Here is a 17,171-nt window from a genome sequence, read left to right on the forward strand (position 1 = left end):
GTTCCGGGCTGGCACATATTTTCACTCGTCGCTGCTGATTCCGCATAAAGTCGCGACGCAGCTGATATCATTTATTCCTTTCCTTTCCTATCTCCCCCCTTCCCCCTTCAATGTACATAGTAAAGACAAGTTTGCTGCTGAAGAGGTGGCCTATTGGCAGGCGCCGGCGCCTGTAACCTCGACACTCTGTAGTGTCGTTGGATGGCGTTTCCGGACATTGGTTCCTGTCCTCGATTTGTTCCTCGAGAGACATTCTACAATCCCTCGGAGTTTTTCGCGACATTTTTGGGAGACCCTATAGATGAATTTCGCGTATTATGGAGTAGTTGAGCAGTATGGAATACCTGATTTCTCATCCGTCGAGTGGTCTACTTCAAAATGTTTCCCTGATACTCTGTGGCGAATCTAATTCGTCTCTAGGTATCTTGTGAGTTACGGTGCAGAAAAATTGTTTTCGTAGTTTGACAAAATTTTTGGAGGGAATGTTTTCAAAAATATGCTGTAATTATTGAAATTACATATTAATGATTAAAACTATCTAAGTCATTAAGCAAAAGAGTAGTAGCTCGTCATGTATCACTCGATTTTGGCTATGGATACACTTGGTCCGGTTGTAATATTTTGAAGTGCAAGATGACACGTCGGGTAATATTAACTCCTTGGTATTCAACCTTGTTGTGGAGGTACTGAGAACGAAATTAGATTTGTGACATATGGAAATACATACATGTAAATCTAATCTCCTCTAATACATAAACAAATAGTCTAATTGTTTCAGAACTTTGTTTTGAAGATTATAAGTTTAACAGACTTGTTACATAATCAAATTACTTTTGTCTGCTATTGACAATTAACAATATAAGAGGTTAAATTAACAGCAATCTCAGAACTGTATTTTATGTACAGAAAATACGTTTTTTCCCACATTTACATGATTACCTATATTTTTACAACCCTAGTCTATATTTTCCGACTATCAGCCATTAAGTACAACTTACTTTAAACATTTTTCTCATTGGTAGATTTTTTAAACATTATTAAGAGAAATACAAATACTTATCACCATGTAGTTGGAGTTGATTATTAAGTGTGTTTGAGTGGTAAGAACGAATTCAGTTTGGAGATATAACTACAAAAGTGAATGGTATTCCTTAATACCCGAACTTCATCTACTAACAGAAAACTTTTTATGATATTTATAGATAGTTAAATGATAAATATCGTTGGCTCACAGCATGGTGCAAGTATTTTCATCTGACGTCATTTCAGCCACAGTCGTATTAATTAAAATTTTTGGTGTGTGTAATTATATGATAACAAAAGCAAAAATGTTCCAGTGCATTTAGGTCTGCAAACGAGTCGTTTTCGAGTTAATTGCGAATGGGTGCTTACGAACCGCCATTGACTTCAGAACGTAAATTTTTCGATTAGGTCTGTGTCTGATTGGGCTCAAATTTCATTCATGGCCTACCTCATCTTCAGCAGTTTCCAGGAATAGGATACGTGCGTGATGGGGGAAAGGCACATTTTGCTGCTGGTATGACTCCAAATGCGCCAACATTATCTAGGTCTCCGAGGTCTGTCTGGCATCATCTCAGGAGTGAAGTGCACAGCACTACCGGTGATAAAGTTGAAGTACTGGCGCAGCGAACTGTTACATTCCTGTCAAAATTTACGAGATGATCTGGGGGTGTTCGAAAGAATTCGTAACTCACCCAGAGAGGAATATACTACTGAATCCAAGTGCGAGGATGACACGTGGACCACCTCCGTCAACATTTACGAATGTGCAGTATACTGTAATATGTTTTGTATTTCTTGTTCAGGTAGGCCTTGGGTGAAATTTGGGTCCTCTTAGATGAAAAGTTGACATTTCAAATACACGGTGCCCATAATTAAAATTCAGGTATCAAAACTATGTAGAAAGAGAACCACGGCTCAAGATCTCATCAGATTTGTACAGCACATTATTTACGCCGGGAGAAACGTCATGAAAAAAAAATTAACGAAAATTTTACCAATGGATAGCGTTGTAAGCGTCCTAACGGAAATGGAGTCGACTACAAATGACAGACGAATCGAAATGCGATGACTATGGCTTGAGTTACACATTACATCATCTGTAATGTTCAACGTGCGTGACTGCACAAGTTCGGTAGTCAACAATTGTGGCACTGTTAGTTAGGTAAGCCCATCCACCATGGCAAGGTCGTACCACTGCGGATGAGAAAAATCGGTTTTTAATCGTCTTGGGGCCATAAAACACATAATAAGCACATTGACATTGGTTTCTAACTGTCGTGAGACTGGAGCAAGACATTTTCAATATTCTGCCCTCTGTTTTCTGCCACAAGTATAAATCAAGAAGCAGCATATTCCACAACAATTCGGAGTGTCTCGGGGGTCGCGTTCAGAATGCGTTGCGCAATGCGTACCTTCTGTTTGGCTAAGCTCGTAACTGGAGCACTGAACACAGTCTCTTTAATACCTTTCAGATAACATAACTGCCTGAAGTCATATGGATTATGGATTCAGATCAGATGATCTGGGTGGCGAGGCTGTAGGGAAATGACGGTTGATAATTCTAGCGTTTCCGAAATCCGTCTGCAGAGGCCGCTTCATTGGCTGTGCAATGTGCGGAGAGGCGCCATCTTGCATAGAAATGATCCTACCCACATACCATGCCGTTGAAGGGGCAGAATGACGTCGGTGCGAAAAAGTCTCTCATAACGTTTACCAGTGCGGTACAGGTAACAGGACCCACAGACTCATCTCCTCGAAAAAATACGGCCCTATGATAAAAGATGCCGTCAAACCGCACCACGCATTCACCTTTGCAGAATGGCGTTGAGGTGCGTGCGGATATTCTGTTCCTCAAATCCTGCCTTTCTGCATATTGACACGCAGGATGTTTCGTAGGAATTTATGCACCGTGCTCGCAGGCAAGTCCAGCGGTCGGGCATTCCATGTCCACTTCATGCTTGCACACCACTGCTTGACCTCTCCTGCATTGCTGTGGCCACATATTCAACAGAACTCGGTTCAACTGCTTTCCTATCTCTGCAACGTTGCACTTCAGAAGAACCTGTCTTTTCGAATTTTGTAATCATTTTCTCCGGACCCTTAGCAGACATCTGCTCAATGCCTTTTTCCATACCCTGGAGTGTCCGGAACTTCTGCAGGGCTACTGTGGCGCTGTTACCGATGTTGCAAAAAAGCTCTACCTGCAGCTCCCGATCCTTCCTGGAGACAGTCCTGTTGGACGTCTTGGACGCAAAGTGAGGAACGGCCGAGCGCCGCACGTCTGTTGGTGAGCATATACTGACGCTTACAGCGCCTTCTACTGGTCATATTTTGGTTAAATTTCTTGGAAGGGACTTACAAGGCTCTCAACGCCGAGGTTACTAGCGACTTAAATCTCTTTTGTTCCAAGACGTTTACTCCTTCCTCAATAATATGCTGCTCAAATCTGACGTCATTCTGAGTAGTGATTCTCTTCCTACACCGTTTTGACTCTGAAACTTTAATTGTGGACACCTTGTACATTTATACCGAGTAGGTCATTATTCGATACAAAAGCCAGCGGCGGTTTACAACACGCATTCGTAGTTACCTCGCAAACGGATCAGTTGTAGTCCCATGTTTACAAGTATGTTGTGTTTTTTATCGTATAGTATCATCCGTGTCAGTTTACGCTATTAATTACGATACGTTCTGCATACAAATTTAGCACATGGACGCCTCTGGCACCCCTCTTAACTTGGTGCCCCCAAGCGGTTGCTTGTGCCATAAACCGATTCTCGGGGCACCACTCTCATTTTCTATGCTACGCACGACAGTACCTAACACAAAATCTTACTAGCCAGCGGGTTGATCTAGGATTCCCAGTAGCATGCCCTCCCGTTCATCTGACTACTTGAACCGGTTAGACTTCTGACTATGGGAACATTTAAAGCCGTAGGTGTAGTCCACAGCCATCGATAACATGTATACTTTACAGAAATTTGTGTCCGATGCATGTGACCAAATCCGAAGTCAGCCAGGTGTGTTCGCAGCATTTCGTGGTGATTTGAGAGGGGGGCTGAAAGATGTGTAAGACTGAGTGATCACCAAACTGAAAAGAAAGGAAGATAAAAGTTTAACGTCCCATCGACAGTGCGGTCATGAAAGACAGAGCACAAGCTCGGATTATGAAATGATGAAGAGGTAAATCGGTCATATCCTTTTTAAAGGAACCATCCCGGCATATGCCTGGAGCGAGTTTATAAAATCATGAAAAACCTGAGTTGGGAAGGCCGGGATTTGAACCGGCGTGCCGCGCGGAGTGGCCGCGCGGTTAGAGGCGTCGTGTCATTATCTGCGAGTCCTCCCTCGGTCATGGGTGTGTGTGTTGTTCTTAGTATAGGTTAGTTTAAGTAATGAGTAAGTCTAGGGACCGATGACCTCAGCAGTTTGGTCCTTTAGAAATTCACACACATTTGAATATTTGAACCGGCGTTATCCTGATTGTGAGTCCAATGTGCTAACCACTGAGGCTTCTCCCTATATTCAGTGATTAGTGATACCGTTTTATTCAACCCCCGTATACGACATGTCAGTGATGGAACAATCACTGAACCATCTCCCAGTTTTAGATGCTTTCTTTTGCATTTGCGCTGACCGAGAATGGTCATCACATCCTCAATGTTAAAAATTCTTCTTTCCCGGCAAATATAACATGACTACAGTCAAGTGAGATCATCTTTGCTTTTTCTATCATTTTGCATTATTTCGTGGCATATTTGAAATCTTCACGTCTACGGGATTTTGGGACGTATTTTGTTAAGAACCACAAATAAATGAAATATGTTTTTGTCATCAAAGTTACAGGATTGTGTATAGTTAATAAGGTCAGACTCATTTCATGATTGAATGTCACTTAACGCGTTTATACAGTAGTGGAATATAAAATGCATAATTTTCGGGACATTTCAAGACGCAGTCCACCTGCTCCAGGCAAACAATGCCACGCACCATGTTGCTACGTGGTGTAATTAATAACCATTCGATAGTGGAGACTTCAAAGAACTAAACTGCATGAATCCTACTCACTCTTAAACTGTTGAAATAATTTTGACAAGGGTCACCAACGATGCATTGACCTGCAAGATATTATTAAATAGTCATAGCTTTCACACCATAGAAATCTGATTGCACTCGGGTTCATGACACTACTATTGCGCCAAAAACAACGTATTACAGCAATCTCTTCTTAGGCTCCAAACTGCATCATTACATCGAATTTAAAAGTCCAATAAAGGTAAAACCTCAGGATGTGAGCTCAAAGAACGACAGTCAGACACAGCGACAAAATGAAACATTTTTTCACGGAAAAATGCCGTTTATTTTCACTTTCACGAACCTTAATGTAAGAAAACAAAAGCGAAATTTTGGGATAAGATGAAAAAAGCTGTGCAAAGATTTTAAACTTATCAGTTAAAGAAAGATATGGCGTTGAGAACACCATAAAATGCAAGAACTAAAGGTAAATAAAAGAAGTAGTGCTCTTAAATAACATGTACAGAGAAACAGAAAAATCAAATGAAGTTATAGAAAGTTTTTAACCTCGTAATGGAAAGGTCAGTGAAATTATGGCACAAGCTCTGTTAAAGAAATAAAAGAAAAAAACAGAACAAAGATAAATAATGATGGAATGTTTGCCAATCTACAAAAAGAGATGAAGAAAATCCATAAAGATGTCATTGGAACTTTGGTTTATAATGCAAAAATAAATGAAAAACACGTGATAAAATTAGAACACGTAGTTGTAACTAAGGTGAAAGCTTTTTGTGCCTTAAGTCGTGGTATAGTGGTAATGATGTAAATTAACTCCTGTTGACTTTTTACAGTCAGTTTGAAGGCGTGTTGCCACGCTCATATTACAATCGGCCAAAAATATGGTAGATGATCAGTAAATTAGATTCGGAAGCATGGGGCATGAATGCTGGAGCGACATGACAAAGTTGCAAGTAATCCAGTACGATATTTTTGAAGTAATAATGGTCAACTAACGTATAGGCAAGAGCGGGAAACTACATCCTTTAAGAGAGAAACATTGATCGAAGTGGGAACGTAAATGACTGTGAACTCTTCCAGCAATTTTGGAAATATAACCGGTATTTATTACGTCTCTTTAAGAAACAAATTTTAACATACATAGTATAAGTGGAATTATTTGAAAGCGGGGTTTCTGCCCTTTCGCACATGTCCGACAGAACAGACACTACACGGAATCCGCAGCTGTGATATGTGTTATGGAAACTGGAGGCTGAGTGGGCGGAAACAACAGGAAAGGAGAGGATCGGATGATATCAGCTGCATCGGGATTTTATGCGGAATCACCGGCGAGGGGAGAAAATGCGTGCTGGACCGGGACTCGAAACCGGGATCTCCTGATTATTAAGCAGTTGCGATAACCACTGTGCCACCCGCACACGGTTTTAATTGCAAATGCGTGGACTGACAGAAACTTTAAGAGAGAAACTTCCCGCCGACCCACATCCGCAGTCCCCGTCCGTGGTGTCCTCCATGCTCGCTAATTTTAGATTCTCGCTGGAGATCGATCGTTAGTATGCATCCTGCACTGAAGGTTGTGGAATCATTGATCATCGGAGCGAATCGATTACATGAATACCTGGTATCTTTTATTTCTCCAAAGAAGGTGCGGGTTGACAGATATGAGTATTATCGAATGTACAGACTAATAAGTCATGGTTGTAAGATACTGGCACGAATTATTTTCAATAGAATGGAAAGCCCGACAAAAGCCGATTTCAGGAAAGTCAGCGTTGGTCCCGGAGAATTGTAAGTGCATGTAAATCCATACTGACTTACCATAGCAGATAGAGTGAAGAAAGGAAAACCTACGTTTATTGAATTTGCCGATTTGAAGAAAGCTTTTGACAATGTTCACTGGAAAACACTCTTTCAAATGGCGATGATAGAAGGCGTAAAATACAAAGAGAGAAAAGTTGTTTACAACTCGTATGGGAACCAGAATGGTCGTATAAGTCTCGCAGGAGGTGAAGGGAATGAGACAGGGATGTAGCCTATCCCCAGTGTTACTGAATCTGTAGAATGAGCAAGCAGGAAAGGAAAACAAGGAGACATTTGGAAAAGGAATTACAATTCAGGGAGAAGAAATAAAATCCTTGAGGTTTATCAATGACATTGTAATTACAGCGATGGCTAATAACTTGGAGAGCAGCTGAACACGATGAAGAGTGTCTTATACAGGATAAGTCATGTAACACCTAACAAAACTTTTATTTCGTGAACGGTCACACATACCGAAACGTTGTCCTCGGCAAATGGTAGAGCTTCTAGGGGCATGTATTTTTTTTATTTGATTAATGAAGCAAGTACGTTTCTTTATATGACACAGTATACTTTTTATAACTGTATCCAATAGCTCTTGAGAAGACAATTACAGTGATATGGCGTTTGTTAATGTTGGCGTTGAAACCTGTCGTAAAAAATACGAGAAACGTCCTACAATTTGAAAGCATGGTGGCCGGAATCGGCATTAGTTGTGCAAACGCCCGTGCTACGCTGTGTCAGAATGTCAACACATTTGCCTGTTTTCTTGTCTGCACTGCAGGTCACTCAATTCTGTTTCAACATTCGTAGCGTGCAGACATTGGGGAGAAGTTGGATTTACTACTTTTATATTGTTAATGGAAAAGAAATCCAGCCGGCTGCGGTGACCGAGCGGTTCTGGGCGCTTCAGTCCAGAACCGCGCTGCTGCTACGGTCGCAGCTTCGAATCCTGCCTCGGGCATGGATGTGTGTGGTGTCCTTAGATTAGTTAGGTTTAAGTAGTTCTACGTCTAGGAGACTAATGACCTCAGATGTTAAGTCCCATAGTGCTGAGAGGAATTTTTGAAAAGAAATCCCGTAAAAACGGTAGAGCGGTATAGGCTGTCTATCTGGATCGCTAATGTCCGACGCGCTAGACAACTGCGGAGTTATTAAGACGCTAGTGCAGACAGGATGCCTGAACGTCAAAAAGAGGACAAGAAGGAAGACTGCAACTGGCAGAGAACACGAAGCAGCTGTTTTGCCTACTACGCTAATGAATCCGCACAGTCGTACGAGACATACTGCCAAGGAATGTGGAATCAGCCAGAAAAGTATCATTCGCATCCTGCATCGAGAGAATTTCCATCCCTACCATCTGTCACTACATCAGGCACTCGACGACTGGGATTTCGAACGTCGTATGAAGTTTTTTCGGTTTGCCCTCAGCAACTGAGAGACGGCCCTACGATTTTCCAACGTTTACTAGCCACGCTAATGTAAATTTGCACAACATGCACTACTGGGCAACCGAAAATCCACACTGGCTTCGTGAAGTGCAACGTCAACGGCTGTGGAGCGAGAACGAATGGTGCGTCATCGTAGGAAATTACATTGTGGGATCTCGCTTCATCTCAGGCTTTCTAAATGGACATTCGTACGCACATTTTCTTACGCACTTTCTGCTGGTTCTTGTAGAAGAGGTACCACTGGATATTCAACGGTTGTTCAGCTCATTCGTCCCGCGTTGCAACGCAAATACCGAATGAGAACATTCCTGGACGTTGGATAAGACGACATTCTGTTGTCAAATGGCCTGCGAAGACCCCCGATTTGACTCATCCTGATTTCTTTCTTTGGAGAGAACTCAAAGATGCTCAAGTAAAGGATAAAGCTATTTTTTTGGAAGACAAAATTTATGTTATGTGATTTGGATGGTTACCAAAATGTTTATTTCATTTACGTTTGTGCGAAATTACATAGCAATATCAAAGAAGTCGGCAGCGTGTAATGCAGGTACCTAATAACACTGTCATTGCGTTCTTGCTTTCAACATGAAACGATGTTTCGTTAAGAAGGATATTTATTCTGCGGTGTACAGGTGGTCCCAAAGTATTTTTAATAAAATGTTTAGTTTAACGAATGTATCCCATGTGATATAATTAGAGCAGTGTTGGTAGAGATAGTTGTCCGACAACATGTGTTTTGCCTCTAAGAAGCACACAGCCACTTACAGAAAAAGACAGGTCAGATCTTCCTTCTAACATTTAGATACTTAATACAGTAGTTGCTTTTTGCAGAGTATTAGACATCTCTATTTTTGAAGAATGACCAGCTGATTTCTCTGTTTCAGCTCACCTAAATCTGGGACGGTACACAAATGTGAAATAGTTTTCCTAAGCTGATTGTGATACTCTAAATTCTAGTCTATGTCGTATTTCCATATACAACATTCGTAGATGAAACTGCATCTAGGTCGTTCAAGGGAAAACAAATCTTTGTTCTCAAAGTGCAGGCCTTGCTTACGGTTAACAACTACGCATCGTGGTCCGAGACACTTGCTTGGCAATGTTTGCACCGTGAATGCTGTTTCCGGACATCGTGCTCTCAAATTCTAGAACATTTCTCGAATTTTTTACGAAAGGTTTCAACGTCAAGATGAACAAACCCTATATCACAGTAATTGTCTTCTCTAGGGCTATCGAATGCAATTATAAAGAGTATATTGTTCCATTTTAAATTCGTATTTGCTTCCGGTGATACCAGCGTTCTAACCAAATAAAAAGAAATTTCTCCGACGCTCTAACTTTTGCCGCAAAATCTCGTTTCGATATGCGAGGGACGTTTGTATGTGTGAACCGACAGCCGTAGGGCTGCCCGTCAACCGACGAAAGGCGACAGGACAATCCCACGGCCAATCGGAGCGCGCGGCGCCATGTTGAAAGGGTACAGTACCGCCCGACATTGGAAATAGGTACAACATTCTTCGTTATTCTTGTCAGAACAACATATTTTTTCTAATAATAATTCAATTTCACTCAATACACCGAAGCCGGATACCAGTGTAGGAAAGAATGACAATTTATTTATTTAACTGATCACATGTGCACTCCCACAAAATAAATCCCTACATCCAATTTGGTGAGATCTGTGAAATGAATGAATGTATGGTCGTCTGCTAACCCCAGGTAGTGAATGTGCAATATATGATCATCTTTGAGACGGTCCTTTGGTCACCTTTGGTGGAACCAAAGAGATGAAATTTACCTGAGCTTTGAGCGCTTGAAATGTGGCTGACCAATACGATAGGAAGGTGCTCCCTCACCTCGACGGAGGTGCGAGAACGGCCATGTTTCAGCACTCTGGCGCTAGATCTTGTGTTGGTAAGACCTGTCTTAGGTGTGCTCCGTAAAGGCAAAAGAGTCGAGAAAATGGTATGCATGTGAAATACTTAAGAGTAGTTTGGAATAAGTATTTCTCTATTTCAGGAGCTTTTGGGGGGAGAATTAAACGACAGGCAGGTAATATTAAGGGGATCGTAGTAATATTCGAAAGTAACCAACGGCCACAAAGAAACCACGTGTAGCAATAAGTTGAAATACTTGCGAGTGCTAGTACTAAGTTGAATTACTTCCGAGTGCTAAAGTTAAGCTGAATTACTGGCGTGTGTACTATAAGTTAGAAATATTTAAGAAATGGCGTGTGCAGGACTTGAAATTAGAGACGAGTACTTCCACGTGGTGAGTACTGTGTGAGTCTCAATCTGTGTATGAGACAAAGGATAAAGAGAAGTACTCGTCCATGGTACCAGTTGAGGACTCACGTGTGTGACGAATATGTTCTTAATATTACTTTGCGTGTTATGTTTTCGTGTGACGCTGCTTTCAAACTCTAATACTCTGAGAGTGAAGCAAGGTGAGTCAGCCGTCTATCCAGCAACGCCACTTGGCTTGCATTGCACAGGAAGACGTGTATATATCCTCGAGAGTTCGTAGTAGGAAAGAAAAATTACGAAGTGGGGCAGTGTCGTGTGAAACTGGGATGAATACTGATTGAAGTGGGAAAGCTGAAAGTGATGTGATTCTAACGTTGTGACTATTCTTTGTGTTGTATTGTATGTTCCCAGTGTGATGTATTTCATGTAATTTAAGTGTGTGTGGTTTGCATGGGAGAGTAGCAAGATAAGTTCAGAGGCAGTGGGTTATGCATGTTCCTTTTTGTACCGCTCGGTCTGGAGTAAATCTTCGTGATGATGGGTGTGAGAGTCGAAGTGTGAGATATAGCAAAAGATCCACCATCCTATCCAGGAAGTGCACTGTAGCGTTAGATCATTACGAGACCATACGATAATCACCAATGTAAAGCCATGCCCACTGGGCGGAGTTTCTCACGTGTAATTGTAGTACAAAATGTAATGGTATGTTTAGGTTACCTGTGAATCATAATAGAATTTATCTGAATAAAAAAGATAGTGAAAATAAAAAGATTAGTGGCCTTGTTCCTCGAATAGTGTGTAGTCATGATATACAGAATTTATAACGTGTGCGCCATTCATATTCAGTGCGATGGTCACGTGTTGATCAAAGCCGTTGGGTGAGAAAGAAAATGTGGTATTGCCAGTGCGTAGTGAACAATCAGAGTTGTGTAAATTTTTAATAGTCAGATGTGCGTTATCCGTTTCCGTTGCGTAATATTCAAACAGGAGAATAATTTGTAGCTTAATTGTGGGTACTAGAGCTCACAATAAGTCATTGATGTTTTGCGATATGGCCGTGCGGTTGTAAGCGCTCCAGTTTGGAACCGCGTGACCGCTGCGGTCGCAGGTTCGAATCCTGCCTCGGGCATGGATGTGTGTGATGTCCTTAGGTTAGTTAGGTTTAAGTAGTTCTAAGTTCTAGGGGACTGATGACCTGAGAAGTTAAGTCCCATAGTGCTCAGAGCCATTTGAACCATTTGTTTTGCGATAAATAAGAATAAATCCATTCGCTTGGCAGACCACTCATCTTGCGGGACTGACTGCTTGATGCCACAGTATGAGCAAGGCATGTGGGTGCCTCTCAATGTTTCTGCAGTTTTAAAATGATACGTTATCGTCCTACACAACATTAGTAATTTTGGTTCCTACTGGCATCAGCTATACAAGGCTAAAATTTCGTGACGCAATTTTTCTCCACCAACCAACAGACTACAGAGACGAATTGGTGACTGGAAATGGGGGAAAAAAAGGAGTTATGAACATGTGTCCGGAAATGCATCGTTACCACGGTTGATGGCACTGACGAATGAAAGTGCCGTGTGTTCTTTGTGTGTTGCAGGCTGTGGAAATGACGCAGCGCACTGTAAGCAGGAGAATGGTCCGGTATTCACGTCGGGAACAAGCCGAGATGGTGTTTGTATACGGCCAAGCGGATGGAAACGGTCGAGAGACAGCATATCATGTAGGATTGGTACTCCGGGTCTGGTGTACATACATTCTGCCGCCTCCCTGTACGTTCGTCTATCTGAAAGGACCGCTGATCACACAAACACCCCAAAAGTGCCTTAAATGTTGTGAGATATGGTTGGTGTCTGGGACGGTACTTGTTTTCTCATAGCCGTGCTGTCTCACAGAATGGATTGGTCGTCAGGGGCTCGTATTATTGGCCAATAAACAGATTGTAATAGTACTTAGAATGTGTATTTTTGTGCAAAAATACACTTTTTAAGTGGAGCAATGCCTGTTGACATTAACAAAGTAAAAGTACGGTAAATTAGAATGTCAGTGGTGTTTGTTGCACGATTATAATGTGAGTCGTTTATGAGACATTGTATTTTGAAAAGTTTTCGCACCGATACCTTTTTGTGCCATTCAACCTGCGTAGTTGCTAGGTACGATATTGTTATGTTTACTTCCAGTGTGCTTGTGTGTTTCTTCAGTGCACTGCGACTTGCTAGTCAGATAGTGTGTAACAGGCCAAGCAGTAGGTCGTGAGTGGACGATGGGGTTTACCAATGCAGAAAAAGCCGGCGTGCTCATGGTGTATGGAGAGTGTAGAAAGAATGCAGCCCGTTCTTGTACGATGTATGCGGCAAGAGATCCCAATAGACGTCACCCATCTCGGCATTAATTTATAAACCTCTTCAACCAGTTACGTGAAAGTGGTAGTGTAACACCTAGACAACGTAACAGAAGGAAACAAATTTCGACAGAAGAGGGGGAAATTGATGTTATTGCTGCTGTTGCAGTGATTAACACGTTAGATCCCGCGCAACCACACGATGAAGTGGCATGATTCAGGTAAGTGTCCTACGCATTCTACATCCACATACGTTCAATCACTATCACATCTCTCTCGATCAAGAGCTGCATGGAAACGATCATGAAAATCGTGTTAACTTCCATACATGAGCATTAATATTGGGTACTCCACACGTATCATGTATCTTGTTTAGTAATAAAGTCACATTTACCAGTCATGACTTGGTAAACCGCCGAAACGTGCACTGTTGTTCTGTTGACAACCCCCGTTGGTTCGTCAGATGGAACGTCCGCGTCCGTGGAGTTTAAACGTGTGGTGTGGGATAGTGACCTTCAGCTCATCGGTCCGTTTTTCATAGATGGGGAACACTGATCGTGCACAGATATCGCAGGCTCCTAACAGACGATCTTCCACGGGTGATAGAACACGTTCCTCTGCAGACTAGAAGGAACCTGTGGTACCAACACGATAGCTGTCCATTTCATAGTGCACGAAATACTACAGCATGTCTTCACGAAATGTTTCCATATCGTTGGATTGGACGCAGAGGACCTATACCTTCTCCGGCCCGTCCCCCGGATTTGAAGCGTGTAGATTTTTTTTGTTTTTTTTTTTTTTGTGGGGAAAGCTGAAAGACGCTGCCTACAAGGACGCACCAACTAACCCGATGATATGCAACGACGTATTACTACAGCCAGCCCGAACATTGTCAATAGGCATTGTTCGATTCAAAAAAGTATATGTTTGCACAAAATACACTTTATAAGTATTATTACAATCTGTTAATTGGCTAACAATACGAGCCCCTGACTACCAATGCATTCTGTGAAAACTGCACATCAATAGCAGTTTCAATGTCCGCAATATTTGCTGTGCAAGTTTTAGGTGATTCACCTTGTACATGGGCATTAAAGCGGAATGCTCCAGATGTATCATGTACCTGGTTTAGTAACGAAGCCACATTTACCAATAATGGCCAGGTAAACGATTATGAGAATCGTGTTAACTACTGTACGTCGGGATTAAGACGGATAATCCAGACGTATCTTGTTTAGTCGTGAAGCCACACACCATCTCGGCTTGTTCTGGGCATAAATATCGGACCATTCTGCTGCTTACTGTACCCTACGTCAGTCAAACTGCAACTCACAAGTAACACACTTCACGTAGTCAGACGAACTTTCATTCGCCAGCGCCATCTACCGCTGCAACGATACATTTCCGGTCACATGCTCATAGGACCTTTTTCCCTCCATTTCCAGTCAGGAATCCGTCCCTGCAGTTCGTTGGTTTTATTACTGTTCACCGACAGAATCAGATTAAAAAATGAAACACAAAAATTTGTCAACGAGTTTTACTGTTAGGCAACAAAATAACTGACGAAGGCCGGAGTAGAGAGGATATAAAATACAGTCTGGCAATAATAAGAAAAAACGTTTCTGAGAATGAGAAATTTGTTAACATCTTCGTAATATAAAGTGTTAGGAAATCTTTCCTGAAGATATTTGAGTGAAGAATTGCCTTTTATCTAAGTGAAACGTGGACGATAAGCAGTTCAGACAAGAAGAGAGTGGAAGGTTTTCATCTACATCTACATAGATACTCTGCAAGACACCGTACGGTGAGTGGCTGAGGGTGAGCTGTACCACTACCACTACAAGTCATTTCCTTTCCTGTTCCACCCTCAGATAGACCGAGGGAAAAACGACGGTGCATATGCTTCCGTATAAGCCCTAATTTCTCGTATCTTATCTTCGTGGTCCTTACGTGCAATGCAGTTGAATCGTTCGGAAGTCAGCTTCCAGTGCCGGTTCTCTAAATTTTCGCAATAGTGTTTCTCGAAAGGAATGTCGCCTTCCTTCTGGCGATTCCCATTTGAGTTCCTGAAGCATCTCCGTAACACTTAATTGTTGTTGGATGAAACCTACCGGTATCAAATCTAGGAGCCCGCCGCTGAACTGCGTCGGGGTCTTCCTTTTGTGTGTGTGGGGGGGAGGGGGGGAGGGAGAGAGAGAGAGGGAGGGAGGGAGAGAGAGAGAGAGAGAGAGAGAGAGAGAGAGAGAGAGAACTTTTTAGAGCATAGAAAATTGAAAGTAAATAGGAAGTTAAATATATGCTGATAGCAGTGTGGAATGAAGAGATCTAAAGTACTTGAAAACTGGGAAATATGACATTTTCACTGAGTGAAATTTCAGCATTTTCCGTAAATATATTATCTGCACAAGTGTGGCATAGAACACTTCCTTCGTTTATTTTTATCACAACACTGGCATCCTCACACCTAGGTTGCATATTCTGCTCCGCAAGTAAGTCAATAGGAAATCAACAGACTGAATGTGACTCATAATAATATTGAACAGAAATCAGACAAAAACACACACACACAAATATACAAACACATTGTAATGAAAGTACAAATCCAGTTGCAGTCTTGGATTTTACCTTCGATTTATTGTCTTTACCATTTGATTAAAAGCTTAAAATATTAGTACGAAAGATGACATCAGCACTGACCACCTCCCTGATTGTTGAGCCCAGATATGCTTACGCGCGTTGTCCCACTTCACGAAGGTTGTATTGGTTCCTACCAGTTTCAGTTACAACAACCATCTTCACAGGAGAAAAACAGTATAAATCTATCGAGATGTAGCAACTACCGCCTCACACCCTTGAAACCATCGATTCTACGGACGAGCATCAGTATCGTGGTAGGCTATAATCCCGTGACATTCCGAAACGCAACGGTGGACGTTCCTCCTCGTTACACGAGGTGAAAACAAACAACCAAAATTTAGATGTACAACCTGAACAAGTAGCCAGGCGTATAATCTTTCATTATACAGGATAAGGTTGTTCATGGATATTTCCCGATTATTTTAGTATGAGGGGCCCATGGTCTATGGTACTTATTATAAACTAATTACATTTCAAAATTGTTAAGGCTTTCGTGGCCACTTGTTGACAAACTGCCTATTGGCTTCTGTCTTGGGTTCTTCGGCAGACGTTCATCTAATGATTTTTCTGACGTTTCGCCAGCACGAGTGGCTGGCATTGTCAAAGCTTCACCCTCCATTGCCGGTGGTGAACCGCCAGTTCACCACTCGTGCTGGCGAAACGTCAGAAAAATCATTAGATGAACGTCGGCCGAAGAATCCGAGACAGAAGCCAATAGGCAGTTTGTTAATTACATTTCGTTTGGTTTCTTATTTCTTGTATCGTTATCGTATTGAAAATATCCGCACAACAGTATAAACGTCGACGTTGTGTGCTGTGTGACTTGTTTGGAAACAAACATGTTCCATTCACTCACAGTACTTGCTGTTAACAACAATAAGGTCTACCTTACTCTTAGTTCTCAAGCTTGCATTCAGTACTGCTAGGTGCTATCCCGGGATTGCTTTCCCGGCAGTGTCTGTTGTTCGTTAACAGTGAAACATAACAGTATGTATAGGGTAACTGATGAAGAACCGGCCGGTATGCATATCATCTACGGATTCACTAAATTTAAATGTGTGACTAGGGCCTCCCGTCGGGTAGACCATTCGCCGGATGCAAGTCTTTAGATTTGACGCCACTTCGGCGACTTGCGCGTCGATGGGGATGAAATGATAATGACAACACAACACTCAGTCCCTGAGCGGAGAAAATCTCCGACCCAGCCGGGAATCGAACCCGGGCCTAAAATTCTGTCACACTGACCACTCAGCTACCGGGGACGGACGTGGGTTCACTGAATGCAATGGAAAAGCAGCACAATACCGTTCAGCTGTTCCCGGAGCGACTACAACCACATCACAGCAATTTTGCGCCTGTATATAGGCGCCCACGAATAACGGGGTATTATAGGCTTTTTTACTGCCGTGAAAGTATTTCCACAGAAACAAAGATAATTATGGAAAGTAAGCCGAATAAATCATAATTGCATTATTACTCTGTAACGAGCCACAGGGGGGCCATAGATTCCTGACACCAAAATACTCAGAAAATATCCCTCAACAGCCTTCGAAATTTTGTCGATAAGGTTCTGGTTCAGCCCATATACAGACATAGACTACATGAACAAATGTATTCAGGCACTCCTGTAATGTGGAATTG

This window comes from Schistocerca serialis, chromosome 3, assembly GCF_023864345.2.
Source record: "Schistocerca serialis cubense isolate TAMUIC-IGC-003099 chromosome 3, iqSchSeri2.2, whole genome shotgun sequence".
Lineage (NCBI taxonomy): Eukaryota > Metazoa > Arthropoda > Insecta > Orthoptera > Acrididae > Schistocerca > Schistocerca serialis.